Genomic DNA, 15357 nt, shown 5'->3' on the forward strand with positions numbered 1-15357 from the left:
TTTTGTAACCTAGAGTGTAGAGGTCGAGGATTATGGGGTCTTCGTTGTTGTGGATCCAAGTTTCGTTGATGAATAGTAGCTCTAGGTTATCCACTGTGATCCAATCTTTTATGGTATCTGCCTTGTTTACTGCTGATCTGGCGTTGATGTAGGCCACTTCGATTGATTGATGGATTTTTTCTGTTGGGGAGTATGGGGATTTGGAGAAATTGTCATTTGTAGGGCTTGTGGGATTGTTTTGGTCCCTTTGTTGTCTGCTGGTGTTTGGCTCCTGGGGGAGTCTATTCCATTATTGGATCAGGTTTTTTTTTGGTGAATGGTGGAATACTTGGTTGTCTGATGGGTGTTGTACCATGTGGGTATGGTATTGTAGTCTTCATGTGGCAGGGCTTGGATGGTGTTTAGTAGAGTTATAGAGTCCTAGGAGTAAATTTATGATGTGCATATTGACTTCCTTTTGTGTAGGTGGGTATGGCAATGAGGTGGGAGCAGTGAAAGTTCAAGGAGTTCTAGACTGTTCTTCTGGTGGTTCTGCTTGTGTGAGGTCAGCATGTTATCGTGGTCACTGACCTCAAGCTCCAGCAGGTAGATTCGCTGTGTGGCAGTTATGTACTGACGTGTTTTCGTTCTCTGGGTTGGGAGCCGCTGTGGCGACAATGCCCTGGTTCTTGGAGCACAGCTATGGATCCATCGGTAAATCTGATCCTGCATGTAGATTTAAGATGAACTGGACGCTGGGAACTGGGTCACTGGTTGCTTGGAGCACCACTCGGGAATTCCTCTCAGTCCACCCTCTTGCTATTCCTTGTCTGATAGGTGGTTCCTTTTTTGTCGGGCTGTTGCCAGTGTTATACTGGTCTTTCAGCTGACAGACAGTGTGCGCTCAGGAGGTGATTGTAATTTATTCCACAGCAGGGGGAGCTGGCCATCATCTCATCAGTATTAGGGATTTTGGGTCTTTCCCAGTTTGCAGTCTTGTCCTGTTTAGTGCAGTAGACGGCAGGAAGAGCAGCTGAAATGGTCCTCAGTATTGGGGGCTGGTTCTCGTCTTTTGGATGGGATCCCATCTCACTCCCACTGCACAGACTCACCAAGAGCAGTGTGAGGCAGGACACTGCCCCAGCTCTTCAGTGCTTAGAAGGATCTTTCTTGTTGCGGGGGAGTTGCTTCCGGAATGTCAGGGTGTTGATGCCTTCTTGGATCGGAGCTTAGTATAATGTTGTTGATGGTGTGTGTGTGTATTAACACATCTTTCCTAAGTATTCTCAATTACTTTAAAGATGATTATATTTTAATTTGGAAGATATTTTTTTATACTTATTAGCCACCTATCAAACAGCCTCATGGCACAGAGATTACTCAGAAATGCCAATAACTCAGTGCAAAGAAGTCCCAAAATGAACCTGTTAACTCCAGCTGTTTAACCACTGTATGTTAGCTGTGTTCTGCCAGGATGTTCAAGCATGGTGCCAGGAACACCTGAAATATGATAGAGTCATCACTTGTTTACTCTTCCCAAAAATACAAGGACTAGAGACATGCAATGACGCTACTAAGTACTAAATTTAAAACAAATCTGAGAAAGTGTTTCTTCTCTTAGGACCTGATTCTATATATGGCTTGTTAAATCGAGGTGCATCCAATAAAGACGCCTAGGTGTATTCTGTAAGACATGCCTAAATTCAAACGGGGTATATAGAAATCGCCTATGTCAGATGGAAGCATGTAGATTTAGGTGATCCATTTATTCCCATAAAAAGCTGGTGTAGATGCATGCACCATCATATACGGACGCAGGCCCAAATTCTATAACTATGCGCATAGATGTGATTGATAGGACTGGCACACCCACACTCCTCCCCCGACTGTGCCCCATTTTTGGATGCATTGGAATTTATGTGTGCCGCTTTATAGATTATTCCTAGTCGCTGCAGTAAAAATAGCCCTGGCGCACAAGAAAAGTGGCCCCCACCGCTACTGCTGGGCCCTTTTTCCTGCAGCTTGGTGAAAGGACCACTAAAAGAGTTAAAGTGAGATTTGAAATTGAATCTCTTAGCTCACTGTCCACTAGACTAACAACTAGGCTGCCCCTCTGCTCTGCATTGATGTCTGCGTGGCCATTTTTAAAGAACGCTGCCATACAGCTTTCAAGGTATAAAGATATTGACTGGGTAAATGGTAAATTTAATGACAGGGTGTGCTAGGGAGGTAAAATTCCTTGACAAAAATCAAGGACTGCTTTATGGAGCAGCTGGTACAGGAGCCAAAAGGAGGAAACGTTTCAGGCCTAGTCCTTAGTGAAGCACATAATCTGGTGTAGGAGGTAATGGGCTGCTGGATAATAGTGATCAAAATATAATCAGATTTGATATCGGCTTTGGAGTAAGTACACACAGGAAATCCAATACTTTAGAATTTAACTTTCAAAAAGGAGACTATGATAAAATGAGAAGAACGGTGAAAAAAAATACTTAGAGGAACAGCTGCGAGGGTCAAAAATTTACATCAGGCGTAGATGCTGTTTAAAAATATTATCCTGGAAGCCCAGTCCAAATATATTCCGTATATTAAAAAAGAAGGAAGGAAGACCAAACGACAGCTGGATGGTTAAAAAGTGAGGTGAAGGAAGCTATTAGAGCTAAAAGAAAATCCTTCAGAAAATGGAAGAAGGAACCAACTGAAAATAATAAGAAACAGCATAAGGAATGTCAAGTCAAATGCAAAGCGCTGATAAGGAAGGCAAAGAGAGACTTTGAAAAATAGATTGTGTTGGAGGTATATTAAAATTAGGAAGCTGGCAAAAGAATCGGTTGGACCGCTAGATGACTGAGGAGTAAAAGGGGCGATCAGAGAAGACAAAGTCGTAGCAGAGATTAAATGAATTCTTTGCTTCGGTCTTCACCGAGGAAGATTTGGGTGGGATACCGGTGCCAGAAATGGTATTCGAAGCTGACGAGTTGGAGAAACTTAATGATTTCTCTGTAAACCTGGAGGACATAATAGGGCAGTTCAACAACCTGAAGAGTAGCAAACCTCCTGGACCAGGTGGTATTCATCCCAGAGTACTGATAGAACCGAAAAATGAACTTGCGGAGCTATTGTTAGTAATATGTAATTTCTCCTTAAAATTGAGCGTGGTACTGGAAGATTGGAGGGTGGCCAATGTAACGCCGATTTTTTAAAAAGGTTCCAGAGGAGATCCGGGAAATTATAGATCAGTGAGTCTGATGTCAGTGCCAGGAAAAATGGTAGAGACTATTATAAAGAACAAAATTACAGAGCATATTCAAAAGGTTCCAGGGAAGATCCGGGAAATTATAGACCGGTGAGTCTGACGTCGGTGCCGGGGAAAATGGTAGAGGCTATTATTAAAAACAAAATTACAGAGCACATCCGAGGACATGGATTACTGAGACCAAGTCAGCACGGCTTTTGTGTGGGGAAATCTTGCCTGACCAATTTACTTCAATTCTAAGAAGGAGTAAACAAACATGTGGACAAAGGGGAACCGGTTGATATTGTGTATCTGGATTTTCAAAAGGCATTTAACAAGGTACCTCATGAAAGGCTACAGAGGAAATTGGAGGGTCATGGGATAGGAGGAAATGTCCTATTATGGATTAAAAACTGGCTGAAGGATAGGAAACAGAGAGTGGGATTAAATGGGCAGTATTCACAATGGAGAAGGGTAGCTAGTGGGGTTCCCCAGGGGTCTGTGCTAGGACCTGTGCTTTTTAATATATTTATAAATGATTTAGAGATGGGAGTAACTAGCGAGGTAATTAAATTTGTGGATGACACAAAGTTATTCAAAGTTGTTAACTCGCGATAGGATTGTGAAAAATTACAGAAGGACCTTACGAGACTGGGAGACTGGGCGACTAAATGGCAGATGACGTTTAATGTGAGCAAGTGCAAGGTGATGCATGTGGGAAAAAAAGAACCCGAATTATAGCTATGTCATGCAAGGCTCCACGTTAGGAGTTACGGACCAAGAAAGGGATCTGGGTGTCGTCGTTGATAATACACTGAAACCTTCTGTTCAGTGTGCTGCTGCGGCTAGGAAAGCGAATAGAATGTTGGGTATTATTAGAAAGGTATGGAAAACAGGTGTGAGGATGTTATAATGCCGTTGTATCGCTCCATGGTGCGACCGCACCTTGAGTATTGTGTTCAATTCTGGTCGCCGCATCTCAAGAAAGATATAGTAGAATTGGAAAAGGTGCAGCGAAGGGCGACTAAAATGATAGCGGGGATGGGACGACTTCTCTATGAAGAAAGACTACGGAGGCTAGGGCTTTTCAGCTTGGAGAAGAGGCGGCTGAGGGGAGACATGATAGAGGTATATAAAATAATGAGTGGAGTGGAACAGGTGGATGTAAAGCGTTGGTTCACGCTTTCCAAAAATACTAGGACTAGGGGGCATGCGATGAAACTACAGTGTGGTTAAGTTAAAACAAATTGGAGAAAATTTTTCTTCACCCAACGCGTAATTAAACTCTGGAATTCGTTGCCGGAGACCATGGTGAAGGCGGTTAGCTTGGTAGAGTTTAAAAAGGGGTTAGACGGTTTCCTAAAGGACAAGTCCATAAACCACTACTAAATGGACTTTTGGGAAGTTTGCCCTTGGCCTGGATTGGCCGCTGTCATGGACAGGATGCTGGGCTCGATGGACCCTTGGTCTTTTCCCAGTGTGGCATTACTTATGTACTTATGTACTTTTGAGACAAAGAGGGGCATAATCGAACGCGAACATCCATCTCCATGGGCGTCTATTTCCGAAAACGGGTATGTGAAGAGGCGGGACAGACCGTATTATCGAAAAAGATGGACGTCCATCTTTTGTTTTGAAAATACGGTTTGGACGGTCCAAATGCCATGAATTTGGTCCTTTCTGAGCTGGGCGTTTTTGTTTTTTTTTGCGATAATGGAAACTAAAAACGCCCAGCTCAGAAACGTCCTAATCCAAGCCATTTGGTCGTGGGAGGGACAAATGTACAACACTACCATAGCTCTTAGGGGTGAAGGGGGCAACTACATGTGGGTACAGTGGGTTTTAGAGGCCTCCCATTTACCACCACAAGTGGTACAGGTGGGGGGGGGGGGGGGGGGGGATGGACCTGGGTCTGCCTGCTTGAAGTGCACTGCAGTACCCACTAAAAGTGCTCCAGGGACAGGACTTGTTGCTGCTGTATAACCTTGGCACAGCAGTTCACATCTGAAGACTAATCTCGCTGAAAACGCCCTTTATTTGAATAAGCACTTTACTCACAGTTAACTGCAGATCAGAGGTTGTGCCCCACTGGCAACGAGTCTCGCTGGTACTGAGATTAGCAGTAGGTCCCAGCTGGCAGAATGGTGTACAATGCCTTCTTTCAGCAACATTCAAGGTAAGAACTAAGTGCTGTAACGTGGCTAAGACATGAACGGGATCTAAAACTGGCTTACAAAAATGGCCACTACCTCACGGACTACCAGAAACAAACAGGGCACACTCTGACCCAGTAAGCAGTGGGAAAAGCACCATGGGAGTAGAGCCTACCAACTACCAACATCGTGAGCATTTAACACAAGCTAGTGGAATCAAGGAGCCCAATACCCTACACCCACCACAATGCATTGCTGATGTGACTTTGCAGTACCTTTAACAGAAAAGGTGTCACACTCACCTGAGACCCACATCAGAACCAGGGAAAGGCTGTCAGAGGATATAACACATTCTGCTGTCATGGAGGTGGGTACGGCATTTGAGGCTGGCATACAGGCTGGGGAAAAAAGTTTTTAAAATGTTTTTTTTTTGGTGGGAGGGGGTTAGTGACCACTGGGGGAGTCAGGGGAGGTGATCCCAGATTCCCTCTGGTGGTCATCTGGTCAGTTGGGGCACTTTTTTGGGACTTGGACCTGAAAAAAAAAGGGTCCAAAGAAAGCGGAACAAATTCTCGTCAAAAACGCCCTCCTTCTTTTGATTATCAGCTAAAGACGCCCATCTCTCCTCGGCCGATAACCACACCCCAGTCCCGCCTTCACTACGCCTCCAACACGCCCCCGTGATCTTTGTTCGTCTCAGTGACGGACTTCAGTTGAGGATGCCAAAATTATACCGATTTCGGCGCCCACGGGAAACGGATGCCCATCTCCCGATTTGGGTTGAAATATGGGTGTCTTTCTCTTTCGAAAATAAGCTGGAAAGTCAACATGGATTTAGTGACAGGAAATTTTACCTCACTAATCTATTACATTTCTTTGAAGGGGTGAACAAACATGTGGATAAAGGTGAGCTGGTTGATATTGAGGGGCATAATCGAACAGAAACGCCTATCTCCATGGGCGTTTATCTCCGAGAACGGGTCCGTGAAGGGGCGGACCGAATCGTATTTTCGAAAAAACATGGACATTTATCTTTTTTTGAGCTGGGCGTTTTTGTTTTTCAGCGATAATGGAAACCGAAAACGCCCAGCTCAAAAACGAATAACTCCAAGACATCTATTCGTGGGAGGGGCCAGGATTCATACTGCACCGGTCCACCTCACATGCCAGGACACCAACCGGGCACCCTAGGGGGCACTTTTACAAAAAAAAAAAAAAAGGTAGAACAGCTCCCAGGTGCATAGCACCCTTCCCTTGGGTGTTGAGCCCCCAAAATCCCCCTCAAAACCCACTGCCCACAAGTCTACACCATTACTATAGCCCTAAGGGGTGAAGGGGGGCACCTACACGTGGGTACAGTGGGTTTGGGGGGCGGTTTGGAGGGATCCCATTTACCAGCACAAGTGTAACAGGTGGGAGGGGATGGGCCTGGGTCCACCTGCCTGAAGTCCACTGCTCCAGTGACCTGCATACTGCTGCCAGGGAGGTGAGTATGACATTTGAGGGTGAAAATAAAAAGTTGTGAAACGGCATATTTTGTGGTGGGAGGGGGTTAGTGACCACTGGGGGAGTCAGGGGAGGTCATCCCCGATTCCCTCCAGTGGTCATCTGGTCATTTAGGGCACTTTTTGGGGCCTTATTCGTGGAAAAACAGGGTCCAGGAAAAGTGCCCTAAATTCTCGCTAAAAACGCATATTTTTTTTCCATTATCGGCGAAAGGCGCCCATCTCTGATCGGCAGATAACCACGCCCCAGTTCCGCCTTCACCACGCCTTCGACACGCCCCCATCAACGTTGTCCGCATCCGCGACAGAGTGCAGTTGAAAACGTCCAAATTCGGCTTTTGATTATACCGCTTTATTCGTTTTGGGGAGATAAACGTCTATCTCCCGATTTGGGTCACAATATAGGCGTTTTTCTCTTTCGATTATAAGCAGGATGGTGTATCTGGATTTTCAGAAGGCGTTTGACAAAGTACCTCATGAAAGACTCCAGAGGAAATTGGAGAGTCATGGGATAGGAGGTAGTGTTCTATTGTGGACTAAAAACTGGTTAAAACATAGAAAACAGAGATTAGGGTTAAATGGTCAGTATTCTCAATGGGTAGTTAGTAGGGTTCCCCAGGGGTCTGTGCTGGGATCGCTGTTTTTTAACATATTTATAAATGACCTAGAGATGGGAGTAACTAGTGAGGTAATTAAATCTCTACTAGAGATTAGTAAATTCACGATAAAAAAATGTTCTGGGTAATTATTTGCAAAGGAAAGTAAAACACATCTAATTTGAGCTTTGCTTGGATGGTAGAATTTTCCAACCTGTTACTTATCAGATAGAGGGATCTATCCATTTTATTGCAGACTATGAAATAACAACACTGTTTCTGTTCATCTTTCAGAGATTTTATTTTGTCTGATGTTTATTATCCCTACAGTATTAAGCCACATAACTACTACAATTACCTGGCCTTTATATCCGCAGTGGAGGAGATTAACAATAACTCGGAGCTCTTACCCAATCTCACACTGGGGTTCCACCTTTATGAATCTTTTGATTCTTCATACGTTACATTAAGGGTGGCCATGAATATTTTTTCAGGTATGGCCACCTGGATCTCTAATTACAGCTGCAAAATATCTGGCAAACTGGCTGCTATTATTGAAGGCCTTGCACCAGAGAAATCCAGTCAGCTTATAATTTGTTCAGAATATACCACTATCCACAGGTAAGGGGGGCTACTTCGTTCTTTTTTACTATATAATCAATCAAGAAGGAGGGAGCAAAGAAGTGGAGTTGGAGTATAACTGTCCAGTTGTAGCCCTATGCCTTGCCAACTGTGACGTTTGTGAGCCCTTGACCCAGAGGTGGCCATGTGACAATCACCCAACCACCTCTGGGTAGACCGAGTCTCCTCAGAACTAAGAGTGCTCTCAAGAACTGGACTGGACCACAAGTGGAGATGAACTGAGGCAGCTTTATTAGCAACAAAAAACACAGGTCTAAAAGTACCAACAGCACAGAAAGGAAAACAGGCCGCCTAGCTATACAGCCTAACCTTGCCGTAGCAAGGCAAACATAAAACATAGAATGAGGTAAAGTAGAACAGCCTAGCTGTTATCCTAAGCAGCCTAGCTGCGCATCTCAATACTAGCATACACAATGCAAAGCATAAAGTATACAGTAAAGGTAAAGTGGAACATCTTAGCTGTTTAGGGAAATCAAACATAAGCAGCCTAGCTGCGCATCCCAATACTAGCAGAGCAATGCAAACTTATGGCATACAGTAGAACACAATACACTAGGCAAAACGGCCCGTCCTAGCGGGACAAAGACAAAAATATTTGGCTGACAGAGGTAACACCGTTAGCAGTTAAGAAAAGGGTTCATTCTGTTAGTACACTCACTCAGAAGAGCCACGGAACAACTCCCTCAAACCCAGAGTGGAGCAGAAGCAAACAAAGAGAAAAGAAAGTCTCTTAAGGACATGCACCGCAGGTGGCGGCAAGAGTGGGTCACTCCACTCACTCCCCTACCTCAACACAAGCGGCGTCCTCGGGCTGCGTGGGGTCCTGTTGACACGCACACTTGACTGGCACTGCCTGAGCCATGTGTGTGTAGTCCTCTCTGGGTTTGTTCAGAGAGCGGTGGTTGCAGGCTCCTTAATTGCTTTACTTCCATGCACCTGTTTCTGCTCTCTCTGCCTGGCTTCCAGGCTCCTTGATTGCTTTGCTTCCACCCACTTGGGTCTACTCTTCCTCTGCCTGGCTTCCCTTGCTTCTCTCCTATTGGTCTTCCGGTTCATCCTTCCCCTGCTCTTGTCTTATGGCTGTGCCCCTTCTCCCTGCTGATGTCAGACGCCAGCACTTTATCAGCTGAGCTCTCCCTGGACTCCATGCTTCGGCTTCTACTTTGGTAGGTGTTTCTAATTCTGTAGTCTGCTTCTTATCTTCTGGTCCTTCATTGCTGACTTTGCCTGTACCTGGATTACCCTTCCGCCTGCCTACTGACTTTCGCCTGCATCTGGATTACTCTCTTGCCTGCCGCCTGCCTGCTGACTTTCACCTGTACCTGGATTACTCTCTTGCCTGCCGCCTGCCTGCTGACTTTCGCCTGTACCTGGATTACTCTCTTGCCTGCCTACTGACTTTTGCCTGTACCTGGATTACTCTCTTACCTGCCGCCTGCCTACTGACTTGCCTGTACCTGGATTACTCTCTTGACCTGCTGCCTGCCTGGCCGATACATTCATCACCCCACTTCCAGTTCCGTCCCGTAAGTCCTGCAGGCCGCCCGCACCTAGGGGCTCAACCTCTGGGGAACGGCAGTCAGCGAAGGTGAAACCTGGGGTTGTCTAGCCGCCGAGCAGAACCTGGTCCAAGTACCAGGCTTAGCAGCGCTCTACTTGGTACAAGAACTCACAAGTCTGACAGATGCTGATAACATGTGATGCTGATAACATGTGATTGGTTCCTGAATCTAATGATGATGTGACTTTAATTGCTTACCAATAAAAAGAAGAGGGCTGAAGTGTATCTCTGAGCCAGTCCTGTAGAATCTCTGCAGTTCAAGAGACTCAGGAGTTTACTCCGCATTGGCCTTTGCTTTTATTTTATATATATATTTTGTGTATGTGCTTTATTTCCATTTCCCTTGACCTCTTCAGGGGAATCTAGGATAAAGAACTGATAGGTTCCCTGGTGAGGGAGGGCATATAAAGATCAGCCTAATCCTACACGCTTTCAGCTTGTCTTTCAATTGTTTTGATTGATGAGGAGCAATTGCTTAATCTGTTTTACACTGAATTTTTAAACATATATGTATTCAAATATGTTTGTGTTGAATGTGAAGTCAAATATAACAGCAGCACAATACATGAATTATTTTGCTTATGAGGGGGTTGATATTGAGCACAGTTTAAGCAGTTGAAAGTGGCTCCTGTCGGATCCAAGATGGCGTCTTGAGCAGACATGGCGTGGTGGAGCTCCTGAACACCAGTGAGTGGAGTTGTTTGGGGAAAATTCCCTGTGTCAGAAATGGGGAAAAGGAAGGGGAAACCCAAGACACCTACCTCGGGCTTGGTGGAAGCCCCTACCACTCGACAAACCACTCTGGAGAGTTTTGGGGTCCATGCGCTGGGACAGAGTACACACGCCTCGACGGAACCCACAACTTCGGAGGCGGACTGCAGCTTAGATGGTGTTTTGTTAAGCCCACAACCAGATGCAACTCCTCCAAGACCAGGAAGTAGCTTTGTGTCAACAGGGTTACAGCGTGGAGAAGCGCCCGAGAGAAGTCGGTCTTCCCTAACTGTGCGAGGAGGACCCGTTGTGGTATCGACCCCAGGAAGGTTGTCAACTGAAGAGAGTCAAAGTTCTTTGCTCTCTTCTCCTATTGCCCAGGCTGCTGCTTCTAGAAATGGAGGTATAGTGAAACCAGCTGTAGTAACCATGGAATCATTATGGGATGCGATACAAGGAGTGAATTCCTCCCTTCTTCAGTTAGCTAACTCCTTTAGGGGAGAGATTATAGAACTTAAACAGATGTGCCAAACTCTGTCTAGCCAAGCTGATAATCATTTGGAGAAAATTACTTCACTAGAAGCTGAGTTTGTTCATTTGCAGAGATTTGCAGCTACAGCTGTCAGGGACAGAGAGTTTCAAGTGCGTAAACTTGAATACTTGGAAAATCAGGGGAGGAAAAATAATTTGCAGTTTCTAAATTTCCCAGTCTCCTCTCGTAGTTGCCCTTGATATGCTGAAGAAATATTTCGTGGAAGTATTGGGAATCCCGTCAGAAGGCTATCCACCTATTGTCGGAGCCCAGTATATTACAGGAACTTCCAGAACTGTGAATGTGAGGTCTCAACCTGATTTAAATTTGACTGAATTCCTAGAGTTTTCTGGAAGTAATTACGGAAAGGACAACCCTTCTAGTGACATTTGTTTTAGAACCGGTCAGAAATAATATTTTCCACATGTATTTTCGTTGCATAAATGCATTTATTTTAGGGTCTAAAATACAAGTCTTTCCAGGGAAACACAGAAAAGAAGAACTGAATGTCTGGCTTTAAAATCCAGAGTTCTCAATGTTGGTGGATCCTTCGTTTTGAAATTTCCTTGCAGATGTTTAGTGACTTTGAATCAAACTAATTATGTTTTCTTTGACCCTAAAAAACTGATAGAATTTGTTAATTCTAAAGAAGGTATTAGGGATACCTTGGTCACACCCAATAATTGATTAGCTGTATATCGGCTGCGTGTGTTTATTTGTCCATTGCTCTATTGATGATTTATTGTTTTTTAAGTGTTTGATTTCCTAGTTCTTGGATCCAAATTATGTGGACAAAGTTAAAGTCTTTGTTTTCCTAATTTTTTTGTTGGATAATTTTAAGTTCTGATATTGCTGAAACATTTATGTTATATATGTAAATGTAAAATAAAAAACTTAAATTAAAAAAAAGAAAAGAAAGTGGCTCCTGTCCACTTAAACCTTGCTGAGCTGGCCGGCTACTGAAAATCATCTCTGACCCCCCAGATATACCGTATTTTTCGGACTATAAGACGCACCGGACCATAAGACGCACCTAGGTTTTAGAGGAGGGAAATAGGAAAAAATTTTTTTTTCCTTTTTCCCAACTCTAAAACCTAGGTGCTCCGGTGCGTCTTGTCCGAATCCCGCCCTCCCCCCGGCCCTGTCACCACTTCTCCGTACTCTCGCGATCTTCCCTGGTGGTCTAGTGACATCGGGGCAGGAAAGAGCCCCCTCTTTCCTGCCCAGCGCGCTGCTCTCCATCCTCCTGTATGCAGCCTGACGGTCTCGGCGAGATTCAAAATGGCCGCCGAGACTTCAATTCTCGGCGGCCATTTTGAATCTCGCTGAGACCGTCAGGCTGCATACAGGAGGATGGAGAGCAGCGCGCTGGGCAGGAAAGAGGAGGGTCTTTCCTGCCCTGACGTCACTAGACCACCAGGGAAGATCGCGTGAGTAGGAAGAAGTCTACCTTCGGACTATAAGACGCACCCCCCATTTTCCTCCCAAATTTTGGGGGAAAAAAGTGCATCTTATAGTCCGAAAAATACGGTAAGTCTATCCTGTTTTTGGATGCTCAGCTATGCAGGTGTTGTAAATGTATAATTATACAGTGTCGACACTGAGTATTAGGCTAACTTCCAGCTAGAGGCCTGAATATTTTTTTTGCTCTCACATTCTGATGGCTCTCCCCCACCAACAGCAGCAGCAGCCCCTTCCCAGTATCCTCCCTTAAGAACATTGCTCCCCTCCTGATGACTCCACAAGATCAGGCTCTCCTTTACCCTCCCCCTGGAGGGATTGGGAGGAGGAAGGCTCTTGGGTATAGGAAGCGGGCTAGTCTTCAGTGGGTTGCTCTTGGGGGGGCATCAGGAGAAGGGATGCCCTTTGGTAGTTCTGGGGGGGGGGGGGCGGTGAGTGCTCTTAGGTGAAAGGGGGTCAGGAGGAACATTGCATGAAAAAGAAACCCTGATATTCAACTCACTTCTCAGTTAGCTAACGGGGTAATGGGTTGGATATCTCACCTACCCAGTTGCTTTCCAAGCACGGACAGAGTCTGGCTAGAGCCAGTTATTCAGAGCCATTACCCAGAAAGGTGCCAGCACTGAACAACTTGGTGGTGGACATTTTAAAAATGCTGACAGCCGCTGGCTGAATACTGACCAGATAGTTTTTAGGCTTTCTTTAAGAAAACGTTGCTACTATCAATTTTTAGGCCTATAGGCCATTTCTTTTTTTGTTAGGTTCTTCTTGTTCTTATCAGGCCTCATCACAATAATGTAGCACTTGGGGATAAAGATGCAGCCCAATATTCCAGAACCAGAGGCTAAGATAGCAAATATCTCCACTGCTACCATGTACTTGCCCCTGGTGCTCAGGTATGTTGGGATGAAAGACACCCAGACACTGCAGAACACCAGCATGCTGAAAGTGATGTACTTGGCCTCATTGAAACTGTCAGGTAGATTTCTTGCTAGGAAAGCTACAATGAAGCTGATACCAGCCAGAAATCCCAGGTAGCCCAGAACACAGTAAAATGCAATTGCTGACCCTTCATTACATTCAATAAGTATTGTTCCTATTTCAGAGTGCATGTTAAGATATGAAAATGGGGGAGCAGTGCTAAGCCAAACAAAACACAGAACAGTTTGAATAAGAGGACAGGAAAAGGTGATAGAGTTTAAGAACCAGCGACCCATCCGTTTTCGGAGCTTGCTTCCTGGATTGATAGCATGGAAAGCCATGACCACGGTGATGGTTTTTGTCAGTATGGTAGAAAGAGCAATAGAGAAAGTGATCCCAAATACGGTCTGTCGGAGAATGCAGGTAATGTCTTCAGGTTGGCCAATAAATATCAAGGAGCAGAGGAAGCAGGACATGAGGGAGATAAGGAGGATGTAACTGAGTTCTCGGTTGTTGGCTTTCACTATCGGTGTGTCTCGGTAATAGATAAAGATTCCAAGAGTGACAGCAGTGATAAGAAAGAGAAAAATGCTGATGAGAGTCAAAGTTATCCCCAAAGGATCTTCATAGAACAGGAAGGTTTTCAGTTTTGGGATGCAAGCATCTCTCTTTTGATTGGGCCATTGGTCCTCTGGGCATGCTATACAGTTGTCCATATCTAGGAAAGACGAAAATAATCTCAGTATTTCATAAACAGCATCACTTTTTGGAAAATATTTCTGTATAGCTTAGAGTACACCAGATTGTGTAGTGCTTCAGTATTTTTTTTTTAGTTCAATCAGTTTTTTATTGATTTTATAACATATTGTAAATTTAGTACCAATGACAATAACAGTTAACAGAAAGGTCAATGTACTCTGACTATATATATATACAAGTAGAGTGGAGGAGTGGCCTAGTGGTTAGGGTGGTGGACTTGGGTCCTGGGGAACTAAGGAATGGAGTTTGATTCCCGGCACAGGCAGCTCCTTGTGACTCTGGGCAAGTCACTTAACCCTCCATTGCCTACCGCATTGAGCCTGCCATGAGTGGGAAAGCACAGGGTACAAATTAAAAAAATATATATACATGTATGTATATTCGTATGAAGTATGCATGCATATCAGATGTTATTGTATTAATGCCAATGTTTGAAAAGTACCTGTACATTAATTACTTAGCTGGATGAATATTTAATCACCGGAGACCAAATTTTATTATATGCCATAAAGGAACCACATTTCTCTGCTGCTACTTTTTCGTATTTAGCTGTTAGACATACTGAGTTCCACCACATTTCATAGGTTAACTTTGTAAAATCTTTCCAGTTTTGACATATCAATTTTATAGCCACTTGGATCAATATACGTAGTAGTTTAATTATATGTGGTGATAATATATTGTTAATGCCGAAATCTCCTGCTATTATCGTTTTGTAAGTTAAAGAAATCTTTAAATTTAGTATAAGAGAAATTGTTTTCTCTATTTGAGACCAATATTCATCCAGTAATGGGCAATGATATATTAAATGATCCAAGGTTCCTATATTGTTGCAGCAGGACCAGCAACGATTGGAAGCATCTTTTGATATCTTAGATAGTTTATATGGTGTCCACATAGCTCTATGTAATATATAAAATGACGATTGTGTAAGAGCTGATGATTTTGACGATTTATATAGAGATGACCAAATTTCTTCCCATTGATCTTTTGATAGTTGAGAGTTGATTCAGTATTTTAATGGCAAACCTTTTTTTGGATTCTATTCATGTTAATGCAAGATGAGTTACATCCAAGTACAATAGGTCTCCAGAGGTTTTACAGTTTAAGGGCCGTATTTACTATTCTGTGTTAACATGAGTTTTCCTCCAGGAACTTGTCAAAGCACTCTTTAAGCCAAGCTGTGCTAGCTGTCTTAACCACATCTTATGACAAGAAATTCCACAGCTTTAAGTGAAAATGTTTCATCTGATCTTTTGTAAATATGCTGCTTATTAGTCCCATTGGATATGAGGAATAAGA

General features: G+C 44.1%; 1 pseudogene; it reads right to left on the minus strand.

The window, feature by feature from the left end:
* The window catches only part of LOC115464359, a 57995-nt pseudogene extending 57284 nt beyond the window's left edge, over positions 1 to 711 (minus strand).
* Between the last annotated feature and the right edge of the window lie 14646 nt (positions 712 to 15357).

The sequence above is a fragment of the Microcaecilia unicolor genome, chromosome 3 (genome assembly GCF_901765095.1).
Source record: "Microcaecilia unicolor chromosome 3, aMicUni1.1, whole genome shotgun sequence".
Lineage (NCBI taxonomy): Eukaryota > Metazoa > Chordata > Amphibia > Gymnophiona > Siphonopidae > Microcaecilia > Microcaecilia unicolor.